Genomic DNA, 9,854 nt, shown 5'->3' with positions numbered 1-9,854 from the left:
CTAGTGCTCTGTGTCAGCAACATGGAGGGTTAATGCTCGCCATCAGACGCACCTCAAGAGCTGAGCTTGGGGCGAAGGTCTGCGCCGCCACAGGGGTTCTAGAGGGTGCTGTCTCCCAGCCCAGCCCCTCTGCGAACACCGAAGCTTGCTCACTCCTGCCAGTCCCTGGGATGTGGGGGCACCAGGCCACTCTACTGCTCAGTGTCAGCAGCAGGGAGGGCTCATGCTCGTCATCAGACGCACCTAAGAGCTGAGCTTGGGGCGAGGGTCTGCGCCACCCCAGGCGTTCTAGAGGGTGCCGCCTCCCAGCCCAGCCCCTTTGTAGCACCGAAGCTTGCTCACTCCTGCCGGTCCCTGGGATGTGGGGGCACCAAGCCAGGCTAGTGCTCTGTGTCAGCAGCAGGGAGGGTTCATGCTCGTCATCAGATGCACCTCAAGAGCTGAGCTTCGGGCGAGGGTCTGTGCTGCTCCAGGGGTTCTAGATGGGGCCGCCTCCTAGCCCTGCCCCTCTGCGAGCACGGGAGCTTGCTCACTCCTGCCGGTCCCTGGGATGTGGGGGCACCAGGCCACGCTAGTGCTCAGTGTCAGCAGCAGGGAGGGTTCATGCTCGCCATCAGACGCACCTAAGAGCTGAGCTTGGGGCGAGGGTCTGCGCCACCCCAGGGGTTCTAGAGGGGGCCGCCTCCCAGCCAAGCCCCTCTGTGAGCACCGAAGCTTGCTCACTCCTGCCGGTCCCTGGGATGTTGGGGCACCAAACCAGGCTAGTGCTCTGTGTCAGCAGCAGGGAGGGTTCATGCTCGCCATCAGACGCACCTCAAGAGCTGAGCTTGGTGCGAGGGTCTGTGCCGCCCCAGGGGTTCTAGAGGAGGCCGCCTCCCAGCCCAGCCCCTCTGTGAGCACCGAAGCTTGCTCACTCCTGCCGGTCCCTGGGATGTGGGGGCACCAAGCCAGGCTAGTGCTCTGTGTCAGCAACATGGAGGGTTAATGCTCGCCATCAGACGCACCTCAAGAGCTGAGCTTGGGGCGAGGGTCTGCGCCGCCCCAGGGGTTCTAGAGGGGGCCGCCTCCCAGCCCAGCCCCTCTGCGAGCACCGAAGCTTGCTCACTCCTGCCGGACTCTGGGAAGTGGGGGCACCAGGCCACGCTAGTGCTCAGTGTCAGCAGCAGGGAGGGTTCATGCTCGCCATCAGACGCACCTAAGAGCTGAGCCTGGGGCGAGGGTCTGCGCCACCCCAGAGGTTCTAGAGGGGGCCGCCTCCCAGCCCAGCCCCTCTGCGAGCACCGAAGCTTGCTCACTCCCGCCGGTCCCTGGGATGTTGGGGCACCAAGCCACGCCAGTGCTCTGTCTCAGCAGCAGGGAGGGTTCATGCTCGCCATCAGACGCACCTCAAGAGCTGAGCTTGGGGCGAGGGTCTGTGCCGCCCCAGGGGTTCTAGAGCGGGCCACCTCCCAGCCCAGCCCCTCTGTGAGCACCGAAGCCTGCTCACTCCTGCCGGTCCCTGGGATGTGGGGGCACCAAGCCAGGCTAGTGCTCTGTGTCAGCAACAGGGAGGGTTCATGCTCGCCATCAGACGCACCTCAAGAGCTGAGCTTGGGGCGAAGGTCTGCGCCGCCACAGGGGTTCTAGAGGGTTCTGTCTCCCAGCCCAGCCCCTCTGCGAACACCGAAGCTTGCTCACTCCTGCCAGTCCCTGGGATGTGGGGGCACCAGGCCACTCTACTGCTCAGTGTCAGCAGCAGGGAGGGCTCATGCTCTTCATCAGACGCACCTAAGAGCTGAGCTTGGGGCGAGGGTCTGCGCCATCCCAGGCGTTCTAGAGGGTGCCGCCTCCCAGCCCAGCCCCTCTGTAGCACCGAAGCTTGCTCACTCCTGCCGGTCCCTGGGATGTGGGGGCACCAAGCCAGGCTAGTGCTCTGTGTCAGCAGCAGGGAGGGTTCATGCTCGTCATCAGATGCACCTCAAGAGCTGAGCTTCGGGCGAGGGTCTGTGCTGCTCCAGGGGTTCTAGATGGGGCCGCCTCCTAGCCCTGCCCCTCTGCGAGCACGGGAGCTTGCTCACTCCTGCCGGTCCCTGGGATGTGGGGGCACCAGGCCACGCTAGTGCTCAGTGTCAGCAGCAGGGAGGGTTCATGCTCGCCATCAGACGCACCTCAAGAGCTGAGCTTGGGGCGAGGGTCTGTGCCGCCCCAGGGGTTCTAGAGGGGGCCGCCTCCCAGCCCAGCCCCTCTGCGAGCACCGAAGCTTGCTCACTCCTGCCGGTCCCTGGGATGTGGGGGCACCAGGCCACGCTAGTGCTCAGTGTCAGCAGTAACGGAGGGTTCATGCTCGCCATCAGACGCACCAAAGAGCTGAGCCTGGGGCGAGGGCCTGCGCCACCCCAGGGGTTCTAGAGGGGGCCGCCTCCCAGCCCAGCCCCTCTGCGAGCACCGAAGCTTGCTCACTCCTGCCGGTCCCTGGGATGGGGGGGCACCAAGCCACGCTAGTGCTCTGTGTCAGCAGCTGGGAGGGTTCATGCTCGCCATCAGACGCACCTCAAGAGCTGAGCTTGGCGCGAGGGTCTGCGCCTCCCCAGGGGTTCTAGAGGGGGCCGCCTCCCAGCCCAGCCCCTCTGTGAGCACCGAAGCTTGCTCACTCCTGCCGGTCCCTGGGATGTGGGGGCACCAAGCCAGGCTAGTGCTCTGTGTCAGCAACAGGGAGGGTTCATTGTTGCCATCAGACGCACCTCAAGAGCTGAGCTTGGGGCGAGGGTCTGCGCCGCCCCTGGGGTTCTAGAGGGGGCTGCCTCCCAGCCCAGCCCCTCTGCGAGCCCCGAAGCTTGCTCACTCCTTCCGGTCCCTGGGATGTGGGGGCACCAGGCCACGCTAGTGCTCAGCGTCAACAGCAGGGAGGGTTCATGCTCTCCATGAGATGCACCTAAGAGCTGATCCTGGGGCGAGGGTCTGCGCCACCCCAGGGGTTCTAGAGGGGGCCGCCTCCGAGCCCAGCCTCTCTGCGAGCACCGAAGCTTGCTCACTCCTGCCAGTCCCTGGGATGTGGGGGCACCAGGCCACGCTAGTGCTCAGCATCAGCAGCAGGGAGGGTTCATGCTCGCCATCAGACGCACCTCAAGAGCTGAGCCTGGCGTGAGGGTCTGCCCTGCCCCAGGGGTTCTAGAGGGGGCCGCCTCCCAGTCCAGCCCCTCTGCGGGCATGGAAGCTTGCTCACTCCTACCAGTGCCTGGGATGTGGGGGCAGCAGGTAGTGTGCCAGGAGCCGGGCACTACCGCTGCCTGCCCAGTGGCTCAGCAGACACTGCCCCGTCTAATCTAGAGATGCCCCCACATGCACTAGGCCTCACAGTCATCAGCGCCTTGGACTCATGCAGGGACCCCCCTTGCACACCCAGGGTAGCCTCAGTCTCCCCAGGACAGACTGACGTTTTGCGGGGGTCCGCGGCGACGGAGCGTATTCCCTGGTTAGGGACACCCTCTGGGCTGCTGACACTGGCGGCCTCTGTTTCCTGCAGAGGAAGAGAGACGTTGAGAGGAGGACACTGAAGAAAGGACAGGACAGCACACCCTGGCCCCGGAGCCGTGACCCACCCAAGGGTTCACTAGAGAGAGTCACTGCGGGGCAAGGCCATGGGTGGAAACAAGGGCCTGAGAGGCAAACCCTGCCAGCCGACACGGACCATGGCATCAGACAGGATTGCGGTGGCCATCACAGAAAGAAGCGACCCCCAGCTCCCGGTGCCACCAGTTCCACCATGCCACCTGCACTGCCAGGCAGAGCCGGCCTCTCGGGGACGGGAGGGACACAAGACCACACTGCTCACCTTCTCTCTGGTGACAACATATATCTCCACTGTCTCGCCATCTCCTACGCTGCGAAGGTACTTCCAGGGATTCTTCTTCTTAATTGCTGTCTAGTTAAACAAGCATTGGCATAGCCAATACGTCTCGCTTTTGGGACCTTATAAGTGTTTATCCATGCAACAGTTCATGTTGTTGCACCAAGGATATTCTGCTGGATAATAAACACTTATTTATTTATTTATTTTATCAACTTATATGGCGCAACAGCTACCCAAAAAGGGTTTCCCGGCGCCTAACACACAGCCTGGTAGAAGGTGTAGACAGCATAAGTGATCAGATTACTGGTTAAACAACCAGGTTTTTACCTCCTTTCGAAACCTGAGAGGGTGTTGCTCTTTGCGTATTTGAATTGGGTGTGTATTCCAAATGACGGGACCCAGGTAGGCAAAAGATTTGCCTCCCATCCTGGCCAGCTTAAATCTGGGGACACAGAATTTTTCAGCTGCTTTTGATCGTAAATTCCTATTAGGGATGTAGGGGGAAGCTAGTGCCTGCAAATATTTAGGAGCGGTACTTGCTTTGATTTTAAACATGTAGTTTAGTGCTTTAAACCTAATGCGATTCTCCACCCTCAACCAGTGCAGTTCACGCAGGTAAGGGGACACGCTGCTGTTTTTAGGTATGCCACAAAGAAGACGAGCGGCCGCATTTTGTACAAGCTGCAGTCTTTTTGTGACTGCTTTATTTGCACCTAGATACAGGATGTTCCCGTAGTCAAGCCGAGATGTAATTAAGGCGTTGACCACCGTTTTCTGCATAGGGCTAGGCAGCATCCACAGGATCTTTCTGAGCCATCTCAAGATGGTAAAGCAGATGCTCACTACTTTGTTGACTTGCTGTTTCATGGACAGGGAATTGTCCAGGATTATCCCCAGATTTCTAGCCTGCGGCACTGGTGTCGGGAGATTTCCCATCTGGGCAGGCCAATGTAATGAGTTCCAAAGCTCTGGTTGCCTGCCCAGAAGGAGAATCTCCGTCTTATCTCCATTTAATTTCAACTGGTTCTTTGACATCCAGTTAAAAATGGATAGCAGGCCAGCTTTAAGGAGAGATGGAGAAGAAGTTTGGGGTTCAGATAGTGAGAACACAATCTGAGAATCGTCGGCATACGACATGAAGGTTAGATCCGCTTTTTCCACTAGATCCGCTAGGGGTCTAAGATATAAATTGAAAAAAAGCGGGCTAAGGATGGAGCCCTGCGGTACTCCATGAGGGGACTTGAAAGTTTCCGAACATGCCGCTGACGACGATATTTGAAAGGTCCGATGACTCAGGAATGATCTAATCCATTGGAGTGCGTTTCCACCTATTCCATTTTTTTCCAGTAGAGCGATTAGCCTTTTATGCGATACGGTGTCAAAGGCTGCGCTTAAGTCAAGTAAAATAAGCGCAACCGTTTGACCATCATCGAGGAGTTTCCTCATGGTTTCAGAAACACCCAATAGGGCAGTTTCTGTAGAGAAACCCGCTCGGAAACCTGACTGGGTGGAGTGAAGTAAGGCATTTTCCTCTGAAAAAAGCGTCAGTGCTGAATGCACATGTCTTTCCAAGCATTTGGAAAAAGCGGGAAGGAGTGAAATAGGCCTATAATTGGTCAATTTATCCGGATCGGCTGTAGGTTTTTTCAACAGGGGTGTCACTATAGCATGTTTCCATATCTTTGGCACTGTGGAAAGCTCTAAAGATGAATTTAGGGTGTCCGCAAGGATTTTGAGGGCAGGCGTGTCAAGTAGTTTTATTATCTTGATAGGAATGGGATCCTGTGGAGAACCAGATTTTATCGTCTTCATAATTGAGATGAGAGCATCCGTTGTAATAGGGGGCCATTTTTGAAGGGTCTGATTTATGGTCGGAGTGTACTCCCAGTCTTCCTTAGGGGCGGTTGTCGAAGTGTTTTTATCTATCTCGACAATCAAAATGTCAATTTTATCAGAGAAAAATTGAGCTAAATCCTGGCATTGCTTCATGTTTAGGGGTCGCGTTGGAGCAGTAGTTTGAGCCCCTGCGAGGTCTTTAACTGTATTAAACAGCGTTTTTGATTTATTCGCAGCTTCCATTATGGTCGTGGCTACATATGTAGTGCGAGCTTTTCTACAAGCAGTATGGTAGAGATTTCTAGCTATATGATACCTGTTTTTTTAATCAGGATCGAAATCTCTGCGCCAATCTCTCTCAAGTGCCTTGCATTTAGTTTTTTCTTCCTTAAGAGAGTCAGTAAACCAGGGGGCCGGGGGACGATGTAGGTTCCCCTTTGTCTTAGTCTGGGTTAAACAGGCATCTGCCGCATTGGTAAGCCATAGTTGAGTGGCCATGGCAATGCTTTCCATATTGTGATTTTTATTTGGGGGATGTGAGTTTAGGTTCGCGTTAAGATTGGAGATGTCTAAAGCTTTCCAGTTTTTCCTCAGAGAAGGCAGTGACCTGTTTTGGTCTGTTGAGGTACTGGGTATAGTAAGATACAGGGATATTTTCTATCCAAGTAAGGGAAGGTTTGTCAATATCGGGTCTAGTAGGTGTCCTGCCCTGTGGGTAGGCCCTGAATTAATAAGGTGAATGTTTGTAGCTAAAAGATCATCCAGCAAATTTATGCATGTTGTGTTCAATTTATCTTCTAAATGAAGATTCAAATCTCCGATGATAGAGAAGTTTTTGGATGTTAACATAAAAGGGGTAATATGATTTGCTAGTTCCATAGCCCATTTGGTGCCATTTCCGGGAGGTCGGTACACAAGAATACCGGACAGCGTGAAGTTTGGATTAAGACATAATTTAAAAGATGCAGCCTCACTGTCAGGTATAACTATCGATTCAAATGTGCAAGTAAATTGTTTATTGTAAACAATCGCGATTCCACCTCCGGTTTTAAAGGTTCTGTCTAATCTGGCGATCGCATAGTTGGGAGGAAGGGCCATAGCTATATCGGGCCCTGAAACTTCATGTAGCCAGGTCTCAGTGAGAAACAGGGCGCTAGGTTTGTCGTCCATTAGCAGGTCGAAAATCTCAACCTTATGCATAGGTAGGGAACGACAATTTAAACTGTAGAACAGATGGTTTTCGTTAGTAGGGTGTGCTGGCTTCACCTGCTTACTACGTCTAGTTCTACGAGGGGGGTAGGGCTGATATGATGTAATTGTGTAGCTACAAAATGGGCAGGAAGCAGTGCCCAGATGAGGGATTTCAAGCAACGTGCAATTGTCATGTTGGCCAGGGCGCAAAGATTTTAATAGGTCAGATGACATAACCTTTGAGGGCCTGGGTAGAGGAGTATAATCACTAGCCCCGTGTCCCGTACTGGCACGGACGGGCACAGACGGGCTCGTCTTTGGCGTGTCTTCGGCGTGCTGAGGGCTCGTCCGCTGCGCTCGTCCGCTGCGCCTCCGAGGAGTGATCATAGTTATGGGAGGAGGAGGGGGCGTGGCTAGTTCAGGGGGCGTGGCCTCGGGTCTCGAGGGTGGTAATGGCGGCTAAGAGAGCGTCCTTCTTACAGCAGCGCTGTGAAGGAAATTGTCATCAGAAGCATTTAAAAAACGAAACACACAGTGTTTGTAAAGTCAACAAGGTGTGGAGTTGTGCAGATTTTTAAAAAGTTTAAGAGCGAAACCCCCGGCTTCCGCCTCAAGGGTAGCTGTGATTCAACACCGGTTTGTGATTCAGCGTGGCGTTTTAATGCGACTGGGAGGGGGCGTGACTTATAATGTCCCAAAGGCGAGACCTTAGAGCTATTGACTTTGCCAATGTTTCTAAGCTGTGTTATAGAGAACTGTGACTGCTGTGCAGCATGCTAAGAAGTTGTAATTAAAAAGTGTAAGAAGCAATGAGTGATGCTGTGGTGGCCCTGAGTGATGCTGTGGTGGTTCTGACTGATGCTGTGATGATGCCGATTGATGTTGTGGTGCTGCTGAGTGAGGCTGTGGTAGCGCATCGTGATGCTGTGGTGTCATTGAGTGATCCTGTGCTGTCCCTGAGTGATGCTGTGGTGGCCCTGAGTGATGCTGTATTGGTGCTGAGTGATGCTGTGGTGGTGCTGATTGATGCTGTGGTGAAGGTTATGCTGTGGTAGCGCATAGTGATGCTGTGGTTGTACTGAGTGATGCTGTTGTGGTACTGAGTGATGCTGTGGTGTTCCTGAGTGATGCTGTGGTGGTGCTGAGTGATGCTGTGGTGGTGCTGAGTGATGCTGTGGTGGTGCTGACTGATGCTGTGGCGATGCTGATTAATGCTGTGGTGCTGCAGAGTGATGCTGTGGTAGCATATAGTGATGTTGTGGTCGTACTGAGTGATGCTGTGGTGGTGCAGAGTGATGCTGTGGTGGTACTGAGTGATGCTGTGGTGTTCCTGAGTGATGCTGTGGTGGTGCTGAGTGATGATGTGGTGGTGCTGACTGATGCTGTGGCGATGCTGATTAATGCTGTTGTGCATATAGTGATGTTGTGGTCGTACTGAGTGATGCTGTGAGGTTCCTGAGTGATGCTGTGGTAGTGCTGTTGTGGTGAAGGTGAGTGATGCTGTGGTGGCACTGAGTGATGCTGTGGTGGCGCTGAGTGATGCTGTGGTGGTGCGAAGTGATGCTGTGGTGGTGCGAAGTGATATTGTGGGGGTGTTAAGTGAGGATGTGGTGGTGCAGAGTGATGCTGTGGTGCTGCTGAGTGATGCTGTGGTGTTCCTGAGTGATGCTGTGGTGGTGCTGAGTGATGCTTGGTGGTGCTGAGTGATGCTGTGGAGTGCTGAGTGAAGCTGTGGTGGTGCTGAGTGAAGCTGTGGTGGTGCTGAGTGATGCTGTGGTGGACCTGAGTAATTGCGGCTGGCGAGTGGCAGGCTACTTTTAATACAATATGGAGTTTTGTGCAACGTGTGAGTTCGAGCTGCGGTGGCCTGTGGGAGTATACAGCAAAAATGCTTGTTAGTTTGGAGTGCTAAAAGGTAATATGTGAGAAAGTTATTTAAAAAGTACTGTGTGGGTGAAGGAAGATTGTATGGGTGAATGGCAGAGCAGGGATAAGGAAGAATGGGGGTGCAAAAGAGGTAAGAGTGGAAACTTGTTGATAGTAAAATTATGGAAGGCTAAAGGAATGCGAGTATATTTGTAGAGGGGAAATGAAGAATTGTTTTGTGGGTGGTAATGTTTTGATTTATTCTGCATTCCTTCCATCAGTGTGTGTCTTTTGCTATTTCGGAATAGAAAGCTTGAAGCATAGCATGGAACATGCTAAGAAAATTATAAACCTCAACTAATTACAACTAAATTATGTGAGGCTCTCGTGCTACCACCTCCATCACAATTGTATCCATCGCACTACAAGACAAGATAAAAGCATCTCTGCGGTCATTCAGTTAAGACACCAAGGATGACAAAGAACACAACACTCTGCACCAACCGTGCACACCTCACTGGTGTAGGTCCGCAGTGCCAAAATAGGCCCCAAAACGATATACGAAAAACCATATAAATGCTACACTACAATACTAATGTGTCCAGTTTCAAATGTGGCAAAGACTATATCCTCACATAAACTTCCTTCGCGCTAACCTTTAGTCCCCAAGTGCCTACGGGCCTGTGTGCATTAATGCCTGCGTGCTTGCGGGCCTGTGTGCACTCATACCTGCGTGCTTGCGGGCCTGTGTGCACTCATGCCTGCATGCTTGCGGGCCTATGTGCACTGGATGTCTGCGTGCTTGGTGGCCTGAGTGCACTCATGCCTGCGTTGTTGCTGGCCTGTGTGCACTCATGCCTGCGTGCTTGCGGGCCTGTGTGCACTTATACCTGCCTGCCTGTGTGCACTTATGCCTGCGTGCTTGCTGACTGTATGCACTGGATGCCTGCGTGCTTGCTGGCCTGGGTGCACTCATGCCTGCCTGCTTGCGGGCCTGTGTGCACTCATGACTGCGGGCTTGCGGGCCTGTGGGCACTCATGCCTGCGGGCCTGGGTGCGCTCGTGCTTGCGGGCCTGTGTGCGCTCATGCCTGTGTGCTTGCGGGCCTGTGTGCGCTCATGCCTGCGTGCTT

This window comes from Lissotriton vulgaris, chromosome 1_2 (genome assembly GCF_964263255.1).
Source record: "Lissotriton vulgaris chromosome 1_2, aLisVul1.2, whole genome shotgun sequence".
NCBI lineage: Eukaryota > Metazoa > Chordata > Amphibia > Caudata > Salamandridae > Lissotriton > Lissotriton vulgaris.
Note: the sequence above shows the minus strand (reverse complement) of the source record.